The sequence below is a fragment of the Cheilinus undulatus genome, linkage group 9 (assembly GCF_018320785.1).
Source record: "Cheilinus undulatus linkage group 9, ASM1832078v1, whole genome shotgun sequence".
Classification (NCBI taxonomy): Eukaryota; Metazoa; Chordata; class Actinopteri; order Labriformes; family Labridae; genus Cheilinus; species Cheilinus undulatus.
Window position 1 is genome coordinate 9,157,240 of NC_054873.1, and position 16,255 is coordinate 9,173,494.

The 16,255-nt window shown below is 38.4% G+C and overlaps 1 protein-coding gene across 1 annotated transcript in view; it reads right to left on the minus strand.

Moving 5' to 3' along the window:
• The window catches only part of peak1 (pseudopodium-enriched atypical kinase 1), a 162,540-nt gene that overhangs the window by 68,319 nt on the left and 77,966 nt on the right, over positions 1 to 16,255 (minus strand). The window contains exon 3 of the mRNA XM_041795133.1: positions 4,670 to 4,732. The gene's annotated coding sequence lies outside the window, so the exon portion shown is untranslated. The remainder of the gene's footprint in view (positions 1 to 4,669; positions 4,733 to 16,255) is intronic.

Here is a 16,255-nt window from a genome sequence, read left to right on the forward strand (position 1 = left end):
ATTACAGACATTAAACTTAGAGAGTGGAAAACACCTTTTGCCTCAAAACATCAGATTTTGTATCGGTGGTGTGAATTGGCATGATCAGTCCAGTCTCTAGAATGAAAACAATGTTAATATCGGACCTGCTCCCGACATTGGCCACTGGCCTATCTCTACCTGTGATGGACCGTGATTATTCTCCGCCACTGGCTCCACACGTATCTCCTAAGCTTACCATATAACGTACAACTCTATCCCCACCCCTCCAACATTTCTAGGCCATGTAAGAGTTTAAGCTGGGCAATTAATCGAAAATTTGATTAAACCGCAATATGGCATGCTGCAATTCTCAAATTACAGAAGGGGCAATATTTCTTTAACCGGAAATTTGTATCAAAACAGCAGTTTAAAACTTTTTTATGCATTACATATCATGCAGTCATCCCCAGGCAATTTTTTAGAATAGTCTGCAAAACTCCAACTTGTTTATACGTTTTTCTTATTAAATATGTAAATGACATAAAAATTATAACTCCTTTCAATACATCATTTCTATCCAATTTGCAATACGAGTCAAAACCATCACAATTAGACATTTTCAGAATTGTTCAGCTCTAGTTTTATCTAAGATTGTGTTGGTTATAATATAGAATGATTTATTGCTTGTGTTTGTTAGTTAAAAAAAAAAAAAAAACTTAATATAAGGAACTTAAGAAATAATCGCATGTCAATTCACAATTGCAATACTGGGGGAAAAAAATTGCAATTAGATCATTTTCCCAAATTGTTCAGCCCTGAGCGTGATGTACTGCTTGGCTTCTCCCACCTCTTGTTACTTTGACTTGAGGAGACTTTTTTCAACAAAACTGCACTCATTCATGCTGTCAGCGATCCCAGAATGCTTTGCCAGCAGTTCACAGCAGAACCAGGAAGGGCACTTGACCACTTTTCCTCTTCATTATGTGAAATTCATTACAACAATAAATAAATAAAACTTTTAGAAAATACACTTAATGGAGGGCAGTTAATTCAATGGGAGAGTCCTATAATCAAAACAAGAGGTAAATAATAAAGGTGGAAAGAGCTTGGATGCAGGTCACTACTCTTCATCTTTTGTTATTGCTGTTGTGATTGTGATCCCCTAGAGGCAGAATGTACATACTGAGAATTTAAAACTGCCTTTTCAATATTCTTTTTTTTTTTTTTAATTGACGGTGCATTCATCTTCTGTATCTATTGTCAAAAAAGGGGTAGTTTTAGCAACAAAAATAGAATATTGCAGGGTTTTTTTTTCTGTATATAAAGTTTGAAACTTCTGTCTTTGTCATATTTTGTGACATCCTAAGCCCTTGCCAAAGTCTAATTTGTGTTTTCATTAAGAACATTGTTTTCCAAGGACAGCATTTGATGAATTGCCACTTCTAGCTGCAATTATGGCATCATGCTGATGTGGTGGCAGAGGTGAATTATAATCAGTCTAGTGCACCAAAAAAGATGCTGCCAAAACTGCCAAAGAGTGGGAAAGTGACAGGATAAGGTGTGGAAAGTTTTCCTGGACAGGAGTTTCAGGACTATAGCTGTGAATATAGAATTGACGAGAGACATTAGACATTTCATGTCTATATCAAGTTTTTTTTTAGATTTTTTTATTTTTGGTGTTTTTGCCTTTATTTGACAGGACAGTGGATACAGTTGGAAACAGGGAAGAGAGCGGGGAGAGACATGCAGGAAATAGGGCCACAGGCCGGATTCGAACCCGGGTCGCCTCTGTATATGGCGCGTGCCTTAACCGCTCGACTACTGGTGCGCCTATATCAAGTTTAAAATAAACTGTCCCTGCCAGTTTTACCTGAAATTAGAATACAGGCTGCTATATGGACCTAGAAATGCATGTTCGACCTGTGGAGGATCGTTCATGTGAGACAGTCTGGCTCCGTCTGGGTCCTTTACCAGGAGCTACAGACTGCAGAAGATTTTACTTCACAAGATGTGAGAGTTATACACTGTTTTATTTTTGTGCCCAAAGTTATGTCCACATTCAAATGCTCTCTATCTCTCTCTTTTTCTATCTGGCATCATAAATATTTAATACTCTGTGGCCCCTTGTGCTACCCTTCCACCCCACCATAACTTTGCTTTTAGCTGTCTAGACCAACACATCAGCTTTTATGTTTTTTTGAATAACATCTAATTTTGAACGAGACATATTTATATTTCTTTTAGAAAACAGGGTGTAATAAGAGAATGTTCTTTTCATATATTTACAATGATATGAATTCTTCAAACAAGCTTAAGGTTCTTTAAGTGTTTCATTAAACCAGTGCGCACTATACACATGCACATGTGGTCCACAGAAAGAGAGGTACCGCCTCAGTGGGGCTGGGTATCATTTGGCTGTTTTGCAATGCTAGTGCAAAAGTGGAACCGGTGCCAAAACAGAACCTGCATCAATGCATCAATGAGGAAAAAACATAAAGGTCAACATTAGAAAATACTTTCATGATTGCAAAGGAAAATTTAAACTACAAATTTAGCAATACAATAAATCTTAAAATTAAAAACACTGAATCATGAAGTTAAATATTACAAAAACATATAATAATCAATTGTGTGTCTGCACAAACTTAAATTTTCTGCCTGCACAAATCAGAGCCTGGGCACCTCAACCAAAAAGTCAAGATTCACCCCTGCTCCTAAACTAATGAATGCCCATTCCATACAATTGATAATCAGCCAGCTGCAGGACAGAGAGGTCTGCTGATGGGACTAAGAGGGCAACGACAGCAACAACGGTGAAGTAAAGGGACTAAATTTGACTCCTTCAGTCTACTTTCAACCTTTAAAAATACTTTCATATAGAGACGGACAAATCCAAGAAAAAACATAAAAAGGACAGGAGGTTGCGCTTAAAGTTCCTGCATGATCTGATGGTTTTCAAATCATCTTTTCTGTTGAGATGAGCTCACCAATACACCGCACAGTGCTCTGCACTCTCCCTCATCAAAGGCCATCTCTCTTCGATGATCTCTCCCTCCCTCCGCCATCAATATAAACCACTAATGATCTATGTAGATCTTTAAAAACAGGTATTTTTACTGAAACATAATCTCAGTGATCTACACCATCAGTACTATTTTTGAGCTATGCTGTAGCACACCCAGGTGAGTCAATTAAAACACTAAATGTGATGCGTGCATAAAGGCCGCCTCAGCACTGTAGGCTTAAAAAATTCTGAGAAATATTTTTAAAAGATGCCAATTGGACAGTATGAGCAGTACTATTACTCCACAGCAGCAAAATGAATAAAATACATTCAACTCTGTTGAAAGAAAACGAGTGTAAGCCAACATAAATTATGTTCATTCCAGATGGTGTCCTGTGCCTTTCATTTGGACTGGCCGGGGGTCACGTAGGGGTGGGAAGGTACCGAAAAGAAGCACTGAAGTCTGTGTTTTGATTGGGTAGGTCTGAATTGTGTTGGCACCAGCTGGTACCAGATTTTGGTACTCATCCCTACACCTAAGCCTCATAGTCAGTCCTAGACAGAGGACCTTTTAAATGATCTTTTTCTCTCTTTTTAGTGTTGTTTTTATTTTAAGGCAAGAAACTTCACAGTCTGGTTCAGTATCACTGCTCTCATCAACATCACTCCCACCCTAACAGCAGGCAGCAGGCTGTGATAACCAAACCAACTCAGTACAAAATAGCAGAATTGCAAATTAAGAGACTAGCTGGCGAGAAAAATGAAGCATTTAGCCGAGCCATTTCTGTTAGATATTTGTCGAGAGCAAAAAAAGAACGGATCACATCGTAAAGACAAATAAACCTTATAACTGCTCAGTTTTCCAACTTTATTTCATGCCTATTTCACTGAAAACTGTCCAGAAAAGTGAATTTAATGCTGCTGTAAACAAAGGAACTACAATGTAGAGCTGCTTAACAAACAACATGTTTAGATTTTTGGAATTTAATGATTCCTTCTGGGAATTATCTTCCTAACTTCACCTTGCATTAATGAAGCACATTGCTTTAAACAAACAGTAAACTGTCACAATAGATCAATACTTACACAGGATAAAAAGCTCCAATATTTGCACATTTGTCCCCTAAAAGCATTAGCTTTTCTCATCTGCTCATTAAGATATTCAGAGCTCTATGTTCGGTGCCACTTAAAAATCCATTAAAAGCCAGTAATAATATACTACATGCCATCAATCAGCTATACATTTTATTGAAATGTGTTTTTCTAAGTTGTTTTGAAATTAAACACTTGTATGAATGACTCCAGCCTGTTAGTCATTATGTTTGCTTCATGCATGCAGTTGTTTTGGAGACAACCAGTAATGCTGTATTAATGCCAGGCTGTGTAAGAGCTGTGCAGAGAGTGGAATCAGCAGAATAATGAGCATGACACGAGAGACTAATCACAGCACGACTCTGGTCCATGGGGAGCAGGCAGACTCTCTTCTTGGCATCAACTTTAAGACTCACTAAAAATGTTATCTTCACTATTCAAAACAGGACCAGAAATAAAGTCAGAGAGAAGATGCTACTGCAGGGTTTGGTATGTCACTAATTAATGTCAGCATACTTCACAGAGTGGATAGACAACCAAGAAAAGACTATAAGGGCATGCAGACAACACAAGTGGACAAACACATACTGTATATAAAAGAAGTGAACTTACAGTGTTATCGATCAAGCAGCCATGGAGTCCTGCTTTGTGTAGTAGAGAGCACACTCTTGGAGCCTGGAGAGAGACAAACACAGACAGAGAAAGACATTAAATATTATAAACAAAATGAAAGAAAGTTAGAGAGGGAAAAAAGAAGGGTGATGGAAAGCAGAACAGAGAAAGTAAAAGAGAAGAGGGGCAGAAAAAGAACACATTCTGTATGCTTGCCGAAGGCGGATCTCTTAACATCATGGCTCATTTTCAGAGCAAGCCATTGTTCTGGCATGGCTTTGAAAACAGTTATTAGATTTATTGGTACATTTAAAACGAGGGCAAATTCATTTTTAAAACAGAGACTCTTTAGAATCGAGGCCAGGACTCAGTTAAACTTGTGGTCCTGGTGTTCCTCCAATCCTAAGAAGGACTGACAACTATTTTTAAATCCTAAAAGTCCTTTTGTGAGTGGAAAAAAAACATTAAAACAATGCTGTTTAGATTGGATTATACGTAGTAAATGTATTTCTTGTTAAAATGTGTATTACATATATGTGTGTTGCCTTAAGGGTTAATTCTGCAAGAATATTTGTGTGAGATGACAAACAAAACACTCTAGTGTGCAGCCCCGCAGACGCAGCATCATTAAACAAAAATCTGATTTAGTCGTTCATGTATCACCCAGGGAACTTTCTATTCATCTTCTGTGTGGGAAAGCTTTGGTTGCATCAGAACCAAAAACACAACACAAGGCAAGTTATTTTCTCTCATACTAACCCTTGGTGGTTTGGGTATGGAGCTTTTCTGTCAGGCAGTCACGATTCTTCTTGCCCGACTTTGATCCCACAAGCCCAGCAACAAAGAGAACAGAGCCCGACGTAGGTATGTGATCAGTGGGTGTCTCCAAACTCGGCTCCTGTTTTGGTTCGTATATACTACACCATAAGGTAAAGCTTCAATGTTTTCAATACTCAAACAATCATTATTTTTATGATGGCTATTACTGATAAGGGGTTTGCATGTACTCCCTGTGTATGTATGAGTTCTCCTCCTCCCACAATCCAACAACATGCTCAGCAGGTGAACAGGTGACTCTTAACTCTTAATCATTGGTAGTAATGAATGTGTGTGTGCCTGGCAGTTTGTCTATACAATGCATTCAGAAAGTATTCAGACCCCCTTCACCTTTTTTCTATTTTTCTTAAGCTGCAGCCTGATGCTACAGTCAAAAAACATTTTTATTCTCATTAATCTACACTCAGTTAATCCATACACACATGTATCATGATTAGACAGGAAAAAATGTCTCTTGGGGCCATCCTCTAAAATGTTCAGGAAGTGCAATACAAACAGCTGGAGGTCAAATTTAGGCCTTATTTGGCGATTTACAAGTTTAACATAAAAAAAAAAACAGTTTGAGGGATTTCATCTGATTAACTCCAGATTTTTTGCTCATATGAGACAACCTGGAGATCTAAAGTTGTGCACATTGTGAGTTTTAAACATGGGGCAGGGCTGTGACCAGAGCCCAAACTTAAACTACTTTGTTGTACATTTTTTGCAGTGTAAAAACACCAATAATACCTTATAACATTTTAATGCTAATGTCAATCATCATCAATTTCACATATTGATCCTGAATACATTAATACATCAATTACTTCAATGTTCCCTTTAAATATTCAGCCCCTGCACACCATTAAGCCAAGGCTTTTTGGCCTGCTTATGGATCATAAGACCTACAAAAAAGCCACTGGACCCATCCCCAAATCAGAAACAGGAAGACATGCACAGGGGTGCGAGGGCCTTTCAGTGCTGCTTGCAACTCTTGTTTTTAGTGAGTTTAAAAAAAGTCTCAATTCTGACTTCACTTCGTCATTATGGGGTACTGACTGTAGCTCAATGAGAATAAAAATGATTTTATTTTTCAACTGTAGCATCAGGCTGCAACAAAATTTGTAAAGTGAAGGGGATCTGAATACTTTCTCTATGTCAGTCCTGTGACTGACTAACCAGTCCAGGACGAGCCCAATGACAGCTGGGATCAGCACACGCCCTCTGCAACCCCAGGCAGTACAGTGTAAATATAAAGTTAAAAAGTAAAAAATAAATTCTTTAGCAACATTTTGAACTAAATGTGAAAGACAGATTACTATCTAAATTATCTGATATGTTGTCAGCTTTTATCTTCTAAAGTTTTCAGTACATTTATGCAGTTTAGACGATTGGAAAGGAGTTTTCTTGCAATGACTGGTAACATGAAACAAGAAACTACCTAATATTGGTTACCCAAGATTTAAAATTTTGTTGTCATGCTGTCCAAACAGATGGTGATATTGTTCGATTTTTACTGGCATCATATTTGAGGATTAATGTGACAACCATGCAGCAAGCTGGTAAACGCCAGGGGGTGTGGTGACCTATAAATACCCTCTCAGCCACTCAAATTGCTGCTGTCATCATTTTGAATCAGCTGTGCCAATCTGGGTGAAGTATGAAGACAACAGCTGATTGAACAGATTCTCCCTGAATCATGATCCATGTTATTGTTTGGATGGCACAGATTAGAGTTCTCCCTTTATGGCACCAAAATCTGTCCATATATTTGTACAATTTAGACCATTTCCCTACTCTGTTCTCCATTTGTTTCACTTGGATCTTTATGATATGACAAAGGGACCCGAGAAACCTTAATATTTTCCGACCTGTGACGATGAGATCACTGTTGCACTCTCTTTGTGGGTATAAAAAACTCATGAAATATAAGGAAGTGTGCTGCTTCATGTAGAGCCCTCAGGATTACAAATCAGCAATGAAAGACAGTTTGTGTGCATTTTAAACATTTTCATGTACAGAGATGATGGATGCAAATGATAAATATTTTTGTTAAAGCAGTTTATTTCATTTTATCAGTTCAAGCCAAATTTACTTGTCAAAATAGAAAAGAGGCCATCACACAGAGGGTTAATGATCTTCAACATCTTTTGCATAAACAGGCAAACCGCTGCATTATAGTGGACATCAGACTGATGTTTGAGGGATTACTTTGCAGTAGCCTGGGGTCATCTGCACGCATTTTTGTCACAGTAAAAACATTAGCATAATGGAACCAGGCATTATGGCTCTTTAACAGCACTTTGGTTGTGATACAAACAAGAAACATAAAATCCAGTTTGTAAGATGCACTTTTAATTCCTATTTTTTCATCAAAAAAAGTTGGCTGCATCCTGATGCAACCAAACACCTGTGTAAAATTGCTGAGACATACACCACCACTTTCACAAATGCAGCTGCTGCTATCATCCACTGTTTGTTTGGTTGACAACAACGAGCGAAGTAAAAAACAAGGTCACAATATTTATCCTGTTTTTTGCTGCAATTTTCCAAAGGCTTACTTCTACAGCAACTTCCTGCCATGCTTTACATTCAGAAATGCAAACATCATGCTTAACTGAGCAGCGTGCACTCATCTATCTTCTTCTGGTATCCTGTGAGCTCAAAATAACCTCGACACCAACATTCTCCTAATCCAGTTGGTGGATTTAATGCCAACTGTGAAGGGGGGACATATTTTCAGTCAGTGCATTGGAATTGCTCAGTCCACCTGTGAAATCAAGTATCCTTTTGCTCCCTTCCTTGGTACAACTCTTGTATTGGAGGCAAAATAGGTAGCTCAAAAGTGTTGCTATGCAAGGAAAATGGGAGAAAGTAACAAAAACAGCCCCTCTTGTGTTTGATTGTATCTTAAAAACCGTTCTGCATTTATTTATCTGAAGACAAAGGACCTCATTGGTGGATAAAAATAGCACAGTCCGCTCAGAAGCCTTGGATGTTTTTACAAGTCTATTTATTGCATCAGAATAAAAGACAATAATCTGTTGGAATGGAGATTAGGAGAGAAAATCCTTGAAAGGTCTACAGTGATAAAAGAAGTGTATAATGAACTCAATTTTGTTGCACTTGTTTTTGGACGGTAACCTTCTTTCTCACACTAGTGTAGAACCTTATAGACAGATCTGACTACAGATGTTTCTGAAATTGGCAGTTAGTCAACTGATTATGTATTGGTTCAGAGTGTGCATGTTTATTTTGTGCATCTACCCATAAGAGTCCAATGGCATGCAGATTCAAGGATTTTATAATATGTAGGCTTCCACTGTACTAATCTTTACTGTTTTACCAGCAGTAGCACAATTACACTGGATAACAATGGAGCAAATTTATGTGATGATCTCCTCAGTCTCTTATATAACCTTAATTCTATGCAGTACATTATCATCCAAACCCCACAGCTTTGATGACAACTAATGAACATATCTGCCAACTCTCAGGCACAAGCTGGATCTTCTATTTTTGGTCTGGCCATTATTTCTATTCCCTTTTTCTCATCAACTTAATTGCTGATGCAGTGGACACAGTCTTTTTGTTACAAAGAGTCCAGTCAAGGGCAACAACATAAGCAACTTTTAGACAGAAAGGAAATAATGACAACAATTAAAACTAAATAAGCAGAGAGGCACCCTCAGCCTGCTTCTTCTACCAGCTATCTCTACTGTTAACCCTCAGACATCACTTTAATTTAGTACACTTTAAAGCCATTAAGGACAAAAATGTTCACTTCCAAAATACTGCTATAAAAAATTAACAGATATTTTTTCTGCTTTTTTTGCATAAACTTCTTCAACAACTTCAGCTGTGCTCAAACCTACCAAATGTCCATTCATTTTGAGGATTTTAACCCTTTAAAGGCCACTTTGATTACTTAAAGATAAAAAAAAAAGTGGTTTGAATGAAAGTCAATGAGACGTTTTTGTCCATAAGTGAATCGAAAGGATAGTAAATTTTAAATCAGATGCTACACAAAAACTAATAATGCATCAAAGTCAATATTTTGGCTAATCATTGACATATCCATGCTGGATTTAGAAGTAATGCACCAGTCATCCAACATTTAGTTTAAGGAAGATATCACTTTCTTTATTTTCATCAAAAATAACATTGACTTTGAGAAATCAAACTGGCATTTAAAGGGTTAAAATCCTCAAAATGATTGAATGGACATTTGGTAGGTTTGAGCACAGCTGAAGTTATTTAAGAGATTTATGCAAAAATAGCAGAAAAAAATATTAATCTGTTAAGTTTTTATAGCAGTTTTTTGGAAGTGGACATTTTTCTCCTTAATGACTTTAAAGGGTAGTAAATTTATTTCAGTGTTCCCCTGACCTTTTACAGCAATTGAAATTTGAATTCCAAAATTTCCCTTGAAAGAAACTTTGTTGCAAAAAATTAGACCATATGCACTAACACAGCCAAAATGGTGAGCAGAGAAAGAGGAAAAATTGGCCCAAATGGACAAAAATGTCCCTGGTGATGACTGATGGTTTAAGAGAGATTTAAACAATCCCAACACGCCGTTTGAAAAAAAGAAGAAAGAGAAAAACTCTGCACTGTTCTGGTGTGATTGCTCTGCTGACTCTGTGAGACCATGTGTCTTGTAAACTTTGTGTGTAATACCATGATGTGAGGATGTTTCCATCCTTAGTTTTCTGATGATTACTGCAGTGTGTAAATCTATTTAGAGTTTCCATCTACTTACCTTCCTCTGCTCCCATTCATTCCTAAAGGCCAGCTCAGACTACATAAAATCATACAGATTTTGGCCCGACAGCAACGTCGCAGCTCAATGTCAAAACTCAGCTGCGATTTTGAGCAATAAATGGTTTTGTAGTATGACATAATTAATGACGCATGCAGAAAGCTCCACAAACATGACTGGACAAGCCTAGCATGTCAGAAAATCTGACATCATTATCTAGTTTGACACCCTGACCTGACATCAATGATGTGAATTCTGACACCTACCAGCAGGAGAGCACTTTCACCTTATAATGGCATCATCATTTACAAGAATAACTACATTTTCTCCCTCTGGGGGACTAATTTGACTTTATTTATGTTATCACATGCATATCTTTAGTAAAGGAGAGCCAGTCCATATTGTCCTCCTTTTAAAACATCCATAATTGTGACCCATAATCCAATCCATAATTGTTTCCTGTTCGTCGATTTCTCCTTTAACAAGCAAAACACTGCTAGAATCATATAGGGTGCTTTTGTTATAGAGTGACTGACACTTTTTGACCCCAACAACCTGTGAACTCGCACACAGTAGAGACAGCAGTGACGTCAGTATACGATGAGCGGTCAGGATCACTCTTGATGTGTGGCCTGTCTGTCAGCCAAGATGGGACCAGATTTTTGTTGCACGACATGGTGCCGCCGTGAACATCCAAATAAATTGAGTAGCCCGAGCCAGCCTTAACCAGTGTCCTTCCCTTCCTGCCTAACATCTGATATTTGCGTGTCATTGGGATCACATGACTGCGATATTGATTTTAAATTGGTACAAACTCAAGAGGATCCTTTCACTCTGCAGCATGGAACTGATTCAAAGGGAGCGACAATCCCAAACCCATCAGAATATGGAGGTTAGATAGCTGACATTCATGACAGTAAGGCATAAGGACCTTTTTTGACTTCCTACAAGCTCCTCAGCTTTGAAATGGCCACCTGTTTCACTAATATATATGAAGCGAGTATTACACTAGGCCATGATATCAGATTCTGCAGAAAATGTCTAACCGATTTTCCCTCGGCAAATCTAGCTTCAGTTAGTTATAATGTCTCCATGATTATAATGAATTGAAAGAATTCAAATTGTTGGCCTTCCTTTACAGAGCAAGGCTGGATGTTAAAGTACTCTACATAAAAGCTGAAGTACTATGTAAGTAACCAGGTATTATTGACCTACTTATCTGATAAGTGCCGTGTAGAATAGCTGAAGGATCAATAGGCATGCCCCTTGCAGCTTTCACTGGATTTTTATGAAAGAAGAGGTCAGAAGGAAGAGGAGCATTTCAGAAGCAAAGGGCTGTTAAATATACTCACACAGCTCTGGTGATTTTGCAGTGTTATTTAAGTACTGAGGAGTAACTCTTGATCTACCCACCACTGACATCCCACTCACTGTGAGCTGCCCAATGAAACCACCTCCAGTTGATCCAAGCAGGTCAGCTGGAGCAGTTCCTGGCTAAGTGGCTCAATGGAGCTAAAGCTGTGAAACAGAAACTGAGTGTGTGGTGTTTGTCCATTTCCACTGCCTACATTTCGAATCTGACACCAGGAGAACATCAAGCCTCCAGTTAACCACCACTCTGTGTTGAAGCATTCCTCCACAGAGGCTGCTACAGTATCAGTCCAACATGGTTTGTTTGCACATTTCAACAGACTTAAAATTAAAGTGTGCCGTGCGCAGGTGTCGTCGCATGCATGTCCCAGCCTCTGTAAACCCAATTCACTACAATCCCTCCCTCCTACCTAGTAAACAACAGCTGGTTCCAGTTGTCCATCTGCTACCTGTAAATTCCCCTCCTCAGGACTCACAGCGCTGCTATACTATTGGTTTGTCTGATCTGAGAGGTGCACTTCCTGGCACACTGCGAGTGTTTGTTGCTGCTTTAACATCATAATAACAGTCTGAGTTTTTGAGCGGCGCACTCAGCGGTAAACAGGCTTTTAATTGACTGTCTGAGAGCTTTTATCAAAGCCTGACTGAGTGGATGGGAAATAAACGCACTGTTTGCTGTGATGACTGTTTGTTAAGTCCAGTTGAATATCTACAGAAATGTGGGTGACTCATGCTTTGTGTTTTTTTTTTTTCTTCTTCTTTTTTTATGACAGAGATTCAAAGTGTTCGTTCCTCTTCTGGATGATAAGTATGGGAGTAAGTTTTGGTCACATGATTTATTAAAAAGGCAAAACAAACCTCCACCAGCTTCATCTTAGATTCTAAACTTTTCCCTTTAAAAATGTTAACTTTTTCCTGTTTAGTTTTGTTTATCAGTGGACCATCTTTTTCAAAAAATTACCATGATCTGTTCTGAAAATAATCAGCACTAGTTTGCTGCCATCTTTTCATTATTTTAGAAGCACCCGAGTCCAGTGTCATCTTCACCTTGCTTGATCTTGTTCTTAATTTCACCAACTTGCTGATTCACTATTGTTAATACTTACAGCAGAAGTTGAGCTAATTTGCAGGGCAATTGATGAAGAAAAAGACGAGAAATGGACTGGAAAAAGACCAAATGTGCGTTCATGCCAACTGAGCCAATTAAAGTTAATAGGACATGAGGCCTACAGTGAAACCTAGTGTGCAAGATGCATGAATTTAACACCAATATTTTTCATCTCAAAGGTAAGCTGAATCTTGTATGCAATGCATATCATTGTCATCTCAGACTGAGAGCTCCTATGCTGTACTGGAGGCTAGCAGGGTTGTGAACTCCACATGGTGAAAACTGATGCTACTAAAGGAACTACAAAGCAGCACTGAAGCTGTATGTTTTGTGCTTTGCTGAACACAAGACTGTTTAAACTTTTTTGCCTCTCACAGATCCCTAAAAACCAACTGTGTCTTACATATCAGTGCAGTTTTCAGTACTTAAAATTAGAAATAAGGCACAAAGACTCTTGAATCCAACTATCACTGTCAAGCACAACACAAAGTGTCTACATATACGTGTAAGTGCTGGCCAGTCACTCAGTAAAGTATCAACACAACTGCTCAACGTCCCTGTCATTTTATAACACCGCTATTTTGCAGAGAGATCAAAACAACAGTAAACTTTTAGTACAAAACTGTTGTTTGTGTCTCCTGATTTGACCACCATCCTCCAATCAATGTGAGGGATTGCACTGCAAGCCTGTATTAAATGTAAGACCTGTGTTTTTCTCAAATATGGCATGCTGGAAACAGTTTAGGTCTGTGGTTGAGTGTATAGAGACGCACAGGAAGTTTTTACACAACAGCAGGGTTCCGTGGAAGACCACAGACAAATCACGTCTTAAAACCCTCAGCTTAGAGGCAGAGTCAAAAACAGGGGAACTGTCACTATGAGCTGTGACTTAAACTGAACATATAGATCTGTTTTAGCTTCATGAATATGTTAAAAAAAAAAAAAAAAAAAAAAAAAAAAACAGTTACAGAGCTGCTGCGATGCTCAGGTCTTTCTTTAATCTTTTTGACTGCTTTCTGTCAGCTTCCAAACTATAATATCCAAACAACTCTGCATTTCAGTGACAGGCAGCACGGTGACAACTTCCACTGTAAGTTTTCATCTATGGGACTGGTACCACAGACAGAAAGAAAACCAGTGCCTTACTTCTGAGACACTTAGACCAATCTGGCTGAATGACATGCAGAACACTTCGTGTAGTGAATTGTTAACATTCACCACGTGGGTGTTTTGGCAATTTGTCACATTTCTTTGCTTCTCGAATGGCAATGAGAGGGGAATAAGGAAACTGTAAAAACATGCCAATCAACAGTCCACCTGGACTTTGTTTTTGCTGGAAGATATTTTAGAGCTAGGAAAGAAAAGAGAAAAAAATAGGCGTCAAGGTAAAAAGACTCTTAGAGGACCACAACATACAGCATGAACACCCTGTTGTATTTAAGAAGACTTGAAACCAGCAATTAAGACTATAATGTCTTAGAAAAACGCCTTTTGAAGTAATCAATTTGTAGAAATCAGTTCATAGAAAGTACCACTTTAGTTCCTCCCTGCTGGGCATCAGAAATTAGGGATGTTCCTAGCAACTAATTTTATAGCTGTTCTAAGAGGAGTTTGAGGTTATAGTAACCAACAAGTTTAAGTTAAGAAAAAAATTAAAATACTGTAAAAATTTAGCACAATTTGTCTAAAATGGCTAAACATGAGATCACAGCATCTGAGGGTAACCAGTGCCAGTTTTATCTGCAGAATGTGGCTCATGTTTGCAATGCTGCCACCACCATCCTTCAGTCCTCCTTGCAGGTGAACACCTGTATGCTTAGACTGAATGCAGTTACACATTGCTTGGGTTGATATGCCAGTTAAACCTGACCAGCCTACATCCAACCTTATTATCATTTTCTTGATCAAAACAGCCAAAATGTTCACTGTGCTTGTTTCCGCCCACTGGGGCTAAGCCCAGGCTGGTGGATGCAGAGTGGACTCTACATTTGAACAGCAATGAGGACTAACATATCAAAACATCAAGAATTGATTTACCTGAGGTAATGACAATATGTTCCTGCTGCTGCGCCAAAGGCATGTGAATGTGTCTGGATCAGGGATGAGTGCAATTAGCCAGCTAAACAGTTAAATTCAGATGCCTTAGTAGTTGCTCCCACAATTATGAGTTTGTTAAACTAATTCTTAAATATTTATCAGCTGGATCCTGGTCAAACACTCTGTCTAAACTGTAACTCAGCTGCCCATTTCTAGCAGCCTCTGTAGCTGTTCTTAATGAGTACTGCCTTGCTGCCACAATGCTTGTTAACAAAGTGAACAACTGTGAATTGATAGCATTGATAGCATCTCATAGAAACAGCAAGTCTGCACTATTTTTGATCTAGAAAATGGTAATTAATCACCCAGGTGCTGTGTCTGGTTGAGTCATGATATCTAACACAGGAATGTGGACATTAACCTGCACAAAAGATTGAATGCCACATTCTGCAAACCAAATTTTCACCATTACAACGTTAAATTTATTTACAGAGTGTTTATTGTATTTAGACTAGTCGTCAAATCAACTGTGATTTGTGCTAACCAGATGTGAAATGATTGGCCTAGGAACATCCCTAGTATGGATACGTATGAATGGGATTAGCTACTGACATATCATCTCTCCACACAGCGTGGGAAATCAGCACCCACCACTAGCCAAGTGCAAGTAATTTTGAGCAGTACGTGTCTGGTTGATTGGTGTCCTAATTCCCACTATATTTACTGATTCTGATTGAGAAAAAAGCTTTTGAATACTATTATAACACTGAAAACTAATGTTAAATAATATAGTTTTTTATTTCCCTATTATACTTCAACTGACATATGTGGCTGGATGATTTCTGAATCCACTAGCCGAAGTGACAGTTACATGAGAAAGTTGATTTCCAAGTCTGCTTTGCCATCAGTGTGTGAATGTGGATTAGCTGGGTGTAAATGGGTAGGTGTGACCTGCAGTGTAAAAAGGCTTTGAGTAGTCAAATGACTAGAAAAGCTCAATAAAAGCTAATGGCCATTTATTACCAATTTTGGCAGATTTTCCCCGTCTTTTTAAAGTAAACTGCCCTCACTAAAACAAAGAAAGGTGAAAATTAACCCAATCACCATGCAACTTACAGAGCGTCATTCAGTAGCTTGAACTCACCACAGCCGAAACCATTTGAAGGTTGAACACAATCTCTTTAACTGAGCTATTTCTGGTTAAATCATCTTGGATGTAAATCCACTGACAGTTGAAAAACCTGAATGAACTGAGAGAAGACAGAGCTGACCCAGAACTACTACTGTACAGAGACATAAACCAGAACTGGATTAAAAATAACAGCAAAACATAATTCATGAAAACTCATTCTCTATGTTCAGACATAAAAAGCATTAGCCAACACGCACATGTGGGTCTACTGTGGCTTCCTGTTCAGAGCTGATCAGAAAGAAGTGTATTAGAGGAGGAGTGGGATTATACTATATAGAAAAAGATACTCATAGATAAGCC